At 45.9% G+C, this 13,011-nt stretch overlaps 1 protein-coding gene and 1 pseudogene across 2 annotated transcripts in view; one reads left to right on the top strand and one right to left on the bottom strand.

Annotated features, from left to right (window-relative positions):
- CTNNA1 (catenin alpha 1) overlaps positions 1-3,623 on the bottom strand; it is a 172,970-nt gene extending 169,347 nt beyond the window's left edge. The window contains exon 1 of the mRNA XM_022588907.3: positions 3,515-3,623. The gene's annotated coding sequence lies outside the window, so the exon portion shown is untranslated. The remainder of the gene's footprint in view (positions 1-3,514) is intronic.
- LOC149749649 (uncharacterized) lies at positions 2,652-10,361 on the top strand (annotated as a pseudogene). The gene is made up of 2 exons (XR_016392478.1): positions 2,652-3,927; positions 9,323-10,361. The product of XR_016392478.1 is annotated as an uncharacterized LOC149749649 (transcript).
- The last annotated feature ends 2,650 nt before the right edge of the window (positions 10,362-13,011 follow it).

Genomic DNA, 13,011 nt, shown 5'->3' with positions numbered 1-13,011 from the left:
AGAAAACCCAGAGGCACTAACATCTAAGGTGAGTTTTAAAGAATAAACAAGTTTGTCAGATGGATGAGAAAAACAGTGCTCCAGGCAAAGGAAAAAATATGAAAAAGGCACCAAAGCAAACAATAGAACAATTTATCCAGAGAACTACAAGTAGTTTTGATAGTTCAAAGATAAGGAGATGATCTAAACTAGAGTGGAAGCAGAGAGAAGGGAAAACAGGAATTTATGTAAGAGGAAGATCAGATGTAAAGGATTTCATCTGATTAGATCTGGGTGGAAAGGAATAAGAATGGAATGAGGATGGTTCTCAATTTGCCCATAACAGCAACTTGGTCATCAAGGCCCTCCATAATCTGACTGTTGCTTCATCTGTCATAGTTCCAACCACAAGCCAGACTCCAGACAGAAAAGACTCCTTCCTCCTTCATTCAACGTGCATCTAATTTTTTCTTTAATCTCCAGGCCAGGTACCATGCCGAAGGCTAAGGCTCACTTTCTAGCGGCAAAGGCAAACAGGGATATCAATAACAAGGTACAGTACAGTGGAGTATACCAGCTAGTGGGAAGAAGTTTGCTACCAGAAAGGAAAGTGTTAGCTTGAGTCTTGTGATAGGACTAAGAGCTCATTATAAAAGTGATGGGAAAAAAAAAAAAAAAAAAGTGATGGAATGCATACTGGGGGAGTGGGGGAGAACAAGGTGCGTGACTGAGCAAACAACAAAACAACAGTAACAGATAATCCTAGGCCCCTACATCCAATTTATATGTAAGGCCTATCTCATATCTCCAAAATACTTTATCCCACCACCTTCACTCCCACCATCTTCCTAGCTCAACTCCCTACTTCCACTTGTACACATATACAAGCCTTGCAAGCACTAGCAGGAGCAATTAAAAAGGAAATCAGATCATGGAACTTCTTACAATGGCTTCTTACAGCTCTTAGAAGAAAATCCAAACATGTGACCTGGAGTTTCCTGGCAATCTCATGTTAAGGCCTTCTCCCCATCCTAAAAGTATTCAAGCTACACAAGTCTTCTCTTAGGTCTCTAAACACATGGAGTTCTCTCCTGTCTCATGACCCTTATTTACACAAGCAGAATATCCTGTTCCCTCTGTCTAGATCTTCATCAGCACACAAACCACTACCTCCAACAACCAGGTCTGTCTGTCACGTCTCACACTACTGCTACTTTCTCAAAGAAATCCCAGGACTCTGCCAGTTACTGCCTATCTCTACATCTGGTTTAGGTCTAAAGAAGAAAAAGGTTTCTCATTTTGGTCCTCTTGAGTTTTTTTGGTTTTGTTTTCTTTTTGTCTGCGTTGGGTCTTCCTTGCTGCGTGTGAGCTTTCTCTAATTGCGGCTCATTGCGGTGTGCCGGCTTCTCATTGCAGTGGCTTCTCTTGTTGCGGAGCACAGGCCCTAGGCACACAGGCTTCAGTAGTTGTGGCACATGGGCTCAGTAGTTGCGGAGCACGGGCTTAGCAGCTCCGCAGCATGTGGGATCTTCCCGGATCAGGGCTCAAAACCCATGTCCCCTGCACTGGCAGGTGGATTCTTAACCATTGCGCCACCAGGGAAGTCCGGTCCTCTTGAGTTTGAGATGCCCCTGGGGGCACCCAAGCAGCTCTCCAGTGCACAGGTGACCATGTGGATGAGGTGAAACATCTGTACTCAAAATAGAAGCTTCCACTTTAGCACAAGTATCGGACTTTAGCATAAGTTTGATGGCAGGGAGACTGCACAGAGAACTGCTTCTCAACTTGGAGGGAGAGGGGACCCCTGATCTCTTAAGTCACCATAGGAATGAGATGTTACTGATGGAAGGAGGGTGATACCACATCAATGGTGTGAAAGACTGAGATATGCTGGACAGAATCCTGGATATGAGTGTACTGAACAAAAACAACAAAAAGACTGAGAAACAAGAGCCAAAACTATAAGGAAAACCAGGAGAGATTTACATCACAATTCCACAAACTCCTTTGCCCTTTTATGCTTCCTCCCAACCAAACCCTACTCCTGTTTCATCCAGTTCAAATGCCATCCCCTCCTGGAAGCATTAGCCCCCACTCCACATCTCCACCAGTTTTTATCATTATTATTATGTAAGACTGACCCATGCACAAGTTTCTCAACAGTAGTGTTATGGTACTGAACGCCATCAGCCTCGTACTACACCTGGGGTGTGTGTCTCTCCTCCTTATTACAACTGTGAGCTCTTGGGGGCAGAGACCATTTCTTAATCAACTGTGGTCCCTTAAGAAAGTGGATAAATTATTTTTTAATTTGGTAAAAGTCAAAAAGGGTAAATAATTGCGCAGAGGCTATGGATAATTTCTCAACCCCTCCCTCTTGTAAAATAAAATAACACATCTTAATTTGATTTATAAATTCATACTTTCCCAAAGTAACATACAGCTGTACAGTCTTTAAGAATCACTGCTACACAAAATATCCTCATCGAAATGCCTTTCCTGTTGCAACAATACAGTGGTGTAATCATTTCCTTCATCATAAACATGAAATGCCCTTAATTTAGTTGGAGACTTAACATATCTTACTCTTTTCTAAATTATCCTAAGTTTTGTACAAAACAAACACACCAAAAAAATGTTACAAAGACGCGGGAGTACATAAGAGGTTGTCAGTCCTGGGTCTGAGCCAACTGCCGCCTGCATTATTGGGAAGCCATTCCTGCCAAGCCAAGGTTAGGCATTCAGTCAACATTTTTTCCAACAAGCGCTTCGCACGCGCACACTCCTTTAAAAGTCAACAACAACAAAAAAAACGTTCCAAGGACATTCGTGAAAACTAGTACTAATCAGTGTTAAGTGCGTCCAATTAACCAGCACAAGAAGTCTGAGTAATTTCACAACAAAGGTTAACACGGTGCACGCCAGAAGTCCACACGGGCGTGGCTGCCCTTCCCAGCCAGACTGTGTCAGAGAAAAGGGCCACTCAAAACTTTCACATACGCTCGGGCCGGGAATGCGGGTCTGCGGGCCCAGCAAACGTCCTGTCCACCTGACCAGGAAGTTTCGGGGGCAGGGGCGGGGGCGCGACCACAGAAACCACAAACCACACGTACTTCAATGGAAAACCCAACTCCCGGACCCGCCCGCACCTGGAACAACGCGCCGACTCTTCCCTACAAGGAAGGCAGCCGAGGGGGCCCAGCGCGGGCCTGGCGCGCGCACCAAGCCCACTTGAACAAAGTTTAGAAACCGGGAGAAACTTTCAAGTGAGGAAGCGCCGCGGCGGCGCGGGGCCGGCGGCTCGCTCTGCTCCAGCCGCCGCGGCCCCTCAACTTCCCGAGCGCCAGGAAACGCCGGCCCCGCCCGGCCAGGGCCCAGGCCCGGGGCGCCGCCGGAGAAGAGGGCCGGAGGCCGCACCAGCGCCCGCCCGGAGCCCGATTCCGGGCGGGGTCGTGGAGGTGACCGCGCCCGGCCCGCCCACCCGAGAAGCCCCTCGGCCCGGCTGGGGAGCCCGCACCCGCACGAAGACAATTACCTGCGGCGAGCTCGGCGAGTGCAGGAAGATTCCCGAAGCCCGAAGCCGAGTGCCGCCGCTTTGTCTCCGCCTGTCCGGCTCCGAGGAGGAAATGGGCCGCCCGGCGCCCCCGGCCCCGCCCGCCCTTCCCAGCACCTCCCTCCGGCGCGCTCTTCCCGGCGCCTCCCGCTGCAGCCCAGCTTTCCCGGTCCTCGATTTGGAGACAGCCCTCGACCAAAGAGCCTGGCGGTGCCAGGCCTGGACCCCCAACAGGACCTCTTGCTCTCCGCCCCTCACCCCTGAGTTACTTAATTCCAGGCCCCTAGTGATCTAGGGATGGGAGTGACCCCCCCCCCCCAGAGGAAGGAGGAGCGCTGACTCCTGGAACAGCCCGCGAGCGGGGGAGGGCAGGTGAGTCACCGCTCCGCGCACAGGTGAGTCTCCGGGCGCGGCCTGCTGAAGCCCCACCCCCCGCTGGTGCCCCAGGGACCGGGTGAGGCGATGCAGCGTCCTGGGCTCTCTCCTCTGAAGAGTGCCACAGGTGTTCGGAGTAACAGGCTTCCGGAAAAGTGCTCTAGGTCCACCCACTGGTTTTACGGAAGGAGAAACTGAGGCCTCAAAGCTTGAGGCGAAGTGGAAGTAGAATCCGACTCTAGGGAACTCATAATGTGCAATGGAAGCCCTTCTAGAAGTCACCTAACTCATCTGTCACTTGACAGATGGGGAAACCGAGAGCTCTCCTGATGGAGGACAAGAGGCTTCTCACATCAGTGTCCCCTCCTGAGATTGCCCACAAGAGGCTTCTCACATCAGTGTCCCCTCCTGAGATTGCCACACACACACACACACACACACACACACACACACATACACACAAATTTGAAGGACCTGGCGTCTATTCCTATCCTTCTGGCCATTTACGGAATTTTATTCCCACTCTTCCTTATCTTCCTGATGAATGTTCCCCCAAAAAACTACAAAACAAAAAACAAACCAAATACATATTCACTATCATCCTGGCATAGAAAACCCTAATGACATTTTATCTTCATCATGGGATGATGAACGAGGTTGATTTCAGTATTGATCTATAAATCTAAAATAATGCAAGACAGTATCCACTGCTTGTTTGGTGCTGAGCACTGAACAGGGTGCTAGGGAGACTTGCCTTCAACATGTTTACCCTTTACTACTTATATCTCCCTTTCCCAGGAAATGCAAACTCCTGCAAGACAGGAGCTATATCCCCTACAGCACCCAGCACAAGGCTTATCCCCTAGGCAGTGCCTAGTTAATGTCTGTGGGTGAATGTGCCCACTGTAATTCAAAGCACTATGGATTTGTGCTAGTTAAGAGTTGCTGACAAAAGGAAATAGGACCATGAAGGGAGAGAATAACCTTCAAAAGACATACCTTAATGAGGCCATTCTCTTCCAACCACACCCCATTCTGTTTCTAGCTTCAGAGCCTTTGCTCCTATGGCATCCCCTGCCTGGGGTGGCTATGGCTTCCCCCCACTACACTTAGCTACCTTAGAACATAATATTCAGTCAATAAATATTTGAACTAACAAGAGACAGAGTTAAAGGATTATGCTCCATAACTTAGTATATTCATCACTTCACTCAAGTACCATTTACTTAGTTTGCAAGGCCCCGTGTTCAAAAATTACTAAAAATTTCAAGACAGCAACATTGGAGCATTAAACCAAGCATGGGACCTTTCTAAGCGTGGGGCCCTGCTATAGACTGAATGTTTGTGTCCCCCAAAATTTATATGTTGAAAACCTAATGCCCTAGGTGATGGTATTAGGAGATGGGGCCTTTGGGAGGTGATTAGGTCACGAGGGCAGAGCCCCCATGAATGGGATCTGTGCCCTTAATGAGGAGGCCCCAGAGGTATCCCTTGCCCCTTCTGTCATGTGAGGACAGAGCAAGAAGGCTCTATGAACCAGGAAGAGACCTCTCACTAGAACATGATGATGCTGGTGCCTTGATCTTGGACTTTCCAGCCTCTAGAACTGTGAGAAATAAATTTCTGACATTTATAAGCTACTCATTCTGTGGTATTTTTTTATAGCAGCCCGAACGGACTGAGGCCCTAAAGATGAAAGAGTGGATTTGTTTGAGAAAAAGAAGGATCAGGTGACAGAAGAAAAATATGAGAGACTTGCAGTGTGCCCTGTAAGTTATGGGGAGTCAGTTCCTGACCCCTGAGAAAGCATGAAAAACTTACTAGGGGCAACTTGAGCATTCACTATGTCCTAAGTACTTGCTATGTGCTAGAGAAGCAGTAGTGAATAAAACTGACTTTAAAACTGAGATAATAAAACTGAGATCCCTGTTCTCACAAAATTTAAAATATAATGGAAGAGACAGGTATTAAAACAGGTAAACTATAAAAAAAGAAGGTCAAATGTGAAGATAGGGAAGAGATACAAGTAGATTTAGGGGGAAATTAACCTAGTCTGGGGTTCAGTGACCTTTATGCTGTGACCCACTCCTGCCAGAGTTTCACATTCACCTCTCCACCAAAACTGCTTTCATCAAGGTCCCTAATAACCTCCATGACGCCAAATCCAGTGATCAGTCTCTGCCCACAGTTGACTTGTACCATCAGCAGTGTTTGATCACTCTCCCCCTTAAAATACTGTCTTCATTGGATCTCCAGGGCACCAGGCTCTTCTGATTTTCCTTCAGCCTCCCTGGATGCAACTTCTTAGTCTTCTTTAATGATTCCTTCTAAATCTTCCCAACCTCTAAATAGTTCTCAAAGTGCAATCTGAGGACTCCTGAGACCTTTCCAAGGGATTGTAAGATAAAGACTATTTTCATAGTAATACTAAAATATCATTTGCCTTTTTCACTCCCAATATCTCATGGTGTACAATAGAGTGTTTTACAGGTTACATGATATATAATGTGGCGTCACACAGAATGCAGAAACAGATACAAGAATACAGCTACCTTGTGTTAAGCCAGACATTAAAGAAATTTGCAAAAATGCAAAACAAGGACACTTCTCCCCCTGAATTTTCTTTTGTTTCAGAAAACATTGTTATTTTTCTTTTTAAAAATGCTATTTTAGGGCTTCCCTGGTGGCGCAGTGGTTGAGAGTCCACCTGCCGATACAGGGGACGCGGGTTCGTGCCCCGGTCTGGGAAGATCCCACATGCCGCGGAGCAGCTGGGCCCGTGAGCCATGGCCACTGAGCCTGCGCGTCCGGAGCCTGTGCTCCACAACAGGAGAGGCCACAACAGTGAGAGGCCTGTGTACCGCAAAACAAACAAACAAACAAAAAATGCTATTTTATACTTTAAACCAACACCTATAAAAGCAAGTCTACCAAAATAAACTTTGACTTTCTATGTTTTAAAAAAAATCTATTATGATAATGTAATAGTACAGTCAATATTGGTAGATAAAATTCACCTAAACAAAAGCTCTTCAAGATCCTCAAAAAATTTTAAGAGTGTAAAAGGATCTTGAGGTTAAAAAGTTTAAGAACTACTGTTAGAGTGTCCCAGGACTCCATCCTTGGACCTCTTTTTCTGACTACCATCAACTCATCGGTGATCTCATCCAGTCTTTTGCCTTTAACTATGCTGTCAACTGTAGGTTTATATCTCAACCTGAACCTTTCCCTCTGAATTCTAAACTCCCGCTTTCAGCTCCCTACTTGATACCTTGGTATGGATATCCAGTAGGCATCTAGGCATCTCACACTTTATGTCTATATGTCCAAAATTGATTTCCTGATACCTTTGTCCAAACCTATTGATCCCACAGTTTTCTTCATTTCATAAACGGCAATTCCATTCTTGCAGTTGTTTAGGCCAAACTTTGGAGTCATCCTTGACTATTTTATTTCTCTCACACATTTCATACCTGATTCCTGGCAAATCCTGTGCCTCTCTCTTCAATGTATATTCAGAATCCACCAACTTTTTACCATGTCCATTGTTACCATCCTATGTCAAGCTATTATCATCACTTAGCTTGAATTTAACAGGAGCCTCCTAACTGGCCTTCCTACTTCTGCCCTTGCCTCCCTCAGTCTAGTCTCAATTCAGCAGCTGGAGTGATCCTGTTAAAATTTTTAATAAGTCCAAACATGTCACTCCTACTTTGCCCAAAACCCTCCAGTGGCTCCTATCTCACTCAGAGTAAAAGGCAAGGTCCATATGAGGGCCTCCAGAGCTCACCTGCCCCACCACAAACCTGACACACTGGCCTCTACAATTTCTGGAACACTTAGAGACAGGCTCTCGGCTTAGGGCCTTTGCTTTCTGCCTGGAATGTTCTCCTCCAAATAGCTGCCTAACTCACTCCCTCACCTCCCCCAGGTCTTTTGCTCAGCTGTCACTTTCTTGGTGAGGCTTCCTCCTGGCCACCCTATCTAAAATTGCATTCCCTTCCCTCAGCATCCCATCCTTCCTTCTTTGCTTTATTTTTCTCCTTAGGGTGGATCGCCATCTGACATATAAAGTTGTACAGTATATATCTACACATATATTTTTTAAATTATTGTTTTCTCCTCTCTTCCTCTCACTAGAATTTAAGCCCCATGAGGGGTAGAATTTTTGTCTGTTTTGTTCAGTGCTATATCCTTGGTACCTAGAATATATTTCTAGAAGAGGACCTGAGGGACATAGATCCCTCAATAAATATTTGTTAAATGAATGAAAGAAAGAATACCTGGAGTCTATAGAAAAGCCATTGCCAAGGTGGATAGGGAGGGAAGGAAAGAGTATTTCTAGACAAGGGGACAAGCAAGTTTGAAAGCCCCAAGTCCCACTACAGGAAAAGAAGTCCCGTGATTTGAGAGCTGTAAAGTAGGGAGAGGCCAGACTGGAGAAGGCTTTGTAAGGCTTCAGACTTGATTGTGAGGGAATGGGCACCACAAAGGATTTCAGACATAAAGAGATAAAGATGATAATATTTCGGGTTTTTTTAAATTCACTTTGGGTGACTTCCCTGGCAGTCCAGTGGTTAAGACTTCGCCTTCCAATTCAGGGGGTGCGGGTTAGATCCCTGGCTGGGGAGCTAAGATCCCACATGTCTCAGAGCCAAAAAACTAAAACATAAAACAGAAGCAATATTGTAACAAATTCAATAAAGACTTTAAAAAACATTTTAAATAAATAAAATTCACTTTGGAAAAAAGCAGATTGTAAAGCAATGCATATAATATCCTATTTACGTTTTAACAATGAATACATATTCGTTTTAAAGCTCTTTTCTCATAGCATCTGAGCCATTTAAAACCTATCATCTGTTCAAAACCCTCCAGTTCTTCCCATCTTACTCTAAGTAAAAGAGTGGTAGTCTTACCCAGCAACCTCAGACCCATCTTTGGCTTTTCCCCTCCATCCTTACACTCCAACTCACACCGGAGTCCCAGACATTCCCATAACACAAGGAAGCACTTTCCTTCCTCAGAGCCTTTGCGTTTCCAGTTTCCTCTACTTGGAATGGTCTTCTCCCCCATAGCTCCTTAGCTCACTCCATGGCTTTGTTCAGATCTCTGCTCAAATATCACCTTATCCAAGAGTCTTTCCCTAATTACCCTTTGTAAAATAACACTAGCACCCACTTCCCCTCCCGCCTCTCTCCATTTTATTTCTTTACCCTGCTGTACTTCTTAGCACTTGTCACCACCTAACACATTCAGTGTTTCATCATCACCTGGTCAGAGAGACCTTTCCTGACCACATCTCCCACACCCCAGTCACTCTCCACCCACGTTACTGCATTTCTATTCTTTATAGCACTCATCCCTCTCTAGAATTGTCTTGTCTAATGGTTTATTTTCTGTCTCCTCTATTAGACTATATACTCCATGAGGACAGGAATCTTGTCTGACTTTTTTACTTCTCTGCTCTGATAATGTAGCACAGTGCTGAACTTCCCTGGTGGCGCAGTGGTTAAGAATTCGCCTGCCAAAGCAGGAGACACGGGTTCGAGCCCTAGCCCGGGAAGATCCCACATGCCGTGGAGCAGCTAAGCCCGTGCACCACAACTACTGAGCCTGCATTCTAGAGTCCACGAGCCACAACTACTGAGCCTGCGTGCCATAACTACTGAAGCCCACATGCCTAGAGCCCGTGCTCCACAACAAGAGAAGCCACTGCCATAAGAAGCCCACACACTGCAACCAAGAGTAGCCCCTACTCGCCGCAACTAGAGAAAGCCTGCGCGCAGCAACGAAGACCCAACACAGCCAAAAATTAAAAAAAAAAATTTAGCACAGTGCCTGGAAGGTAAAATGCACTTTAAGGGACTTCCCTGATGGTCCAGTGGTTAAGACTCCATGCTCCCAATGCAGGGGGTACAGGTTCGATCCGTGGTCGGGGAACTAAGATCCCAAATGATGCGTGGCTCAGCCAAAAAAAAAAAAAGCGCTTAAAAATATTTGGAGAAAGAATGAGTGGCCATATATATAGGAGGAAATCCAAGTGTCATTGAAGCCAAGGACTTGGTCACTAATGTCAATTGATGATATTTGGATTGAAACTTCAGGTTTCAACTTCAGGTTGCTGAACATAGTGTACATAATCATGAGGATTAAGGTGCATCAAGAATGTTAAGGAGGGCTCCCCTGGTGGCGCAGTGGTTGAGAGTCCGCCTGCCGATGCAGGGGACACGGGTTTGTGCCCCGGTCCAGGAAGATCCCACATGCCGCGGAGCGGCTGGGCCCGTGAGACATGGCCACTGAGCCTGCGCGTCCGGAGCCTGTGCTCTGCAACGGGAGAGGCCACAACAATGAGAGGCCCGTGTACCGCAAAAAAAAAAAGTTAAGGAAAAAACAGTCCGAAAAAGTCAATCAGCAAGACTTCCCAAAAAAAAAAAAAAAAAAAAAAAAAAAAGACTTCCCAGAGTATTCTGAAAAGTAACATAAAATAATGTCAAAATGTCAATAAAGATGAACCATCAGAGATCATTTTAGAGATTCTCTACATTATGAGGACTTCATTATTATTTATCTTCATGTGCTGGTAAATAGCTTTACAGTTTACAAAGCACGTTCCTGTTTATTATCTCATTTGAGGAAGGAAGAACCAAAATGAGTAAAGATCCGAAAATAATGAAGATGAGAACAGACTTGGCAGCTTTGAAATGAAAGTTTGGAAAACATTTACCTCTTGTTGCCATGAAATGATGAGCCACCCTCCCCCAATAAGACCCATAGAAGAGACCAAAGGGACTCTTGGATTAGCCTGGGAAAGCCAACAAAGGGGATCAGACTGGGACAGGTCAAACCTAGGTGTGGTGGGCTTCCCTGGTGGTGCAGTGGGTTAAGAATCCGCCTGCCAATGCAGGGGACACGGGTCGGGGAAGATCCCAGATGCCGCGGAGCAACTAAGCCCATGCACCACAACTACTGAGCCTGCACTCTAGAGCACGTGAGCCACAACTACTGAGTACGCGTGCTGCAACTACGGAAGCCCGCGTGCCTAGAGCCTTTGCTCCGCAAGGAAGAGAAGCCCGCGCACCGCAACAAAGAGTAGCCCCCACTCGCCACGACTAGAGAAAGCCCGCGCACAGCAACGAAGACCCAATGCAGCCAAAAATAAATAAATAAAACCCTAAGTGTGGGACCACATCAGGGTCAAAGGCAATTGGATGCCTAGTGGCACTGGTTGCCTTTCCGTTCCCTTTCAGATGGCTGGGGGAAAGCAGTAAAGCCCTACCATCCTGGCAGTTTTGTCTGTTAGCTTAACTAACACCAGGGTATTTTCCTCATTTCTGTGTAGCACAGTAATTCACAACTCTGTCTGCACCTTAGAATCACCTGAAGAGCTTTTTAAAAATATGATACCCAGGCACCACCCCGGGGGCTCAGATTCAGTTGTTCTTAGGCAGGGACTAAGCTTTTTTTTTTTTTTTTTTTTTTCGGTACGCCGGCCTCTCACTCTTGCGGCCTCTCCCGTTGCGGAGCACAGGCTCCGGACACGCAGGCTCAGCGGCCATGGCTCACAGGCCCAGCCGCTCCACGGCATGTGGGATCTTCCCGGACTGGGGCACGAACCCACGTCCCCTGCATTGGCAGGTGGACTCTCAACCACTGCGCCACCAGGGAAGCCCGGGACTAAGCATTTTTAAAAATCTCCCTGGGTGATTCTACTGTGCAGCCAGAGTTGAGAATCACTGATAACTTGTCTAAGGTTGGACAGAAAACAAAGTGAAGTCAAGTATACTTAAAACTCATTCATTAATTCATTTGTTCACACAATTATAATTATTTTAATGGTGACTGAAAATAATAATAGCTTGTATTTACTAAGTCTTTAGTACATGCCAGTTTCCGTGGTAAGAGCTTCACATGTCATCCAAACCTCTCAATAATCCTAAAGAAGTTAGGATTATTGTATTTCTCATTCTATAAGTGAGAAACAGAAGCTTGGGTCACACTGGGAATATGGCAGTGCTGGGACCCAGATCTACCAGGATCCAGAACCAGGCTCTTAACCTTGCCCCACTTAGCCTCTGAAATGTCAATGGCTTTTTTTTTCTTTTTAATTTTTTTTTTTGATAAATTTACTTATTTATTTATTTATTTAGGCTGCATTGGGTCTTCGTTGCTGCGTGTGGGCCTTCTCTGGTTGTGGCGAGCGGGGGCTACTCTTTGTTGTAGGTTGTGGAGCATGGGCTATAGGAGCACAGGCTCAGTAGTTGTGGCCTGCGGCCTCTAGAGCACAGGCTGAGTAGTTGTGGCTCATGGGCTTAGTTGCTCCGCACCATGTGGGATCTTCCCGGACCTAGGGCTTGAACCCGTGTCTCCTGCATTGGCAAGTGGATTCTTAACCACTGCACCACCAGGGAAGTCCCATGTCAATGGCTTTTAAAAATTCTTTGTTGACAAGCTACAGTCAGAATAGTTTTCATTTTAAGGCTATATATGATGGAGGTAATTTAAATCCCTGGTTGTTATACTGTTACATTTTGTCTTTTTACACAGCTTCAAACAGTGTGATAAGTGAGGCTGGTTGGGAGCTTCTTTTGGGTGTGGGGGGTACCAGGACAGGGGCTCACTTGTATCCTTTCCAGGGCTCTTCTAATAGAGGATGCTGTTGGCTTTATTTGGTGAGTTAAGTTTTAAATAAAAGAACCAAACTTAGGCCCTTGATGCTTAAGAAACATGCATAAGGTTCTCTTTATTCATGTTATTCACCTTCCCTGCAGAAACTAAAATCAAGATTTAGTTTTTAAAATCAGTCAGCAGTGGGTGTTCACGATTCTTTCCTCTCTGATATGATCAAAGATGAGTATACAAAAACACTTCCCCCATTTCATGCTCGTATTTTTATTGATAACAGTGGAGAAAGAGAACCTGAAAAGATAAAAGTTAAAGACTGTGACAACCAAGCACAATCGTATCTAAAAAGAAGTCTTTTAAAAAGGGAGGGAGGGACTTCCCTGGTGGTGCAGTTGTTAAGAATCTGCCTGCCAATGCAGGGGACATGGGTTTGAGCCCTGGTCCGTTAGGATCCCATATGCCACGGAGCAACTAGGCCC

This window comes from Delphinapterus leucas, chromosome 3, assembly GCF_059928025.1.
Source record: "Delphinapterus leucas isolate spDelLeu-1000000601 "Yukka" chromosome 3, BTC_Dleu_Yukka2, whole genome shotgun sequence".
NCBI classification, from domain to species: Eukaryota; Metazoa; Chordata; class Mammalia; order Artiodactyla; family Monodontidae; genus Delphinapterus; species Delphinapterus leucas.
This window is presented reverse-complemented; position numbering and strand designations above follow the sequence as displayed.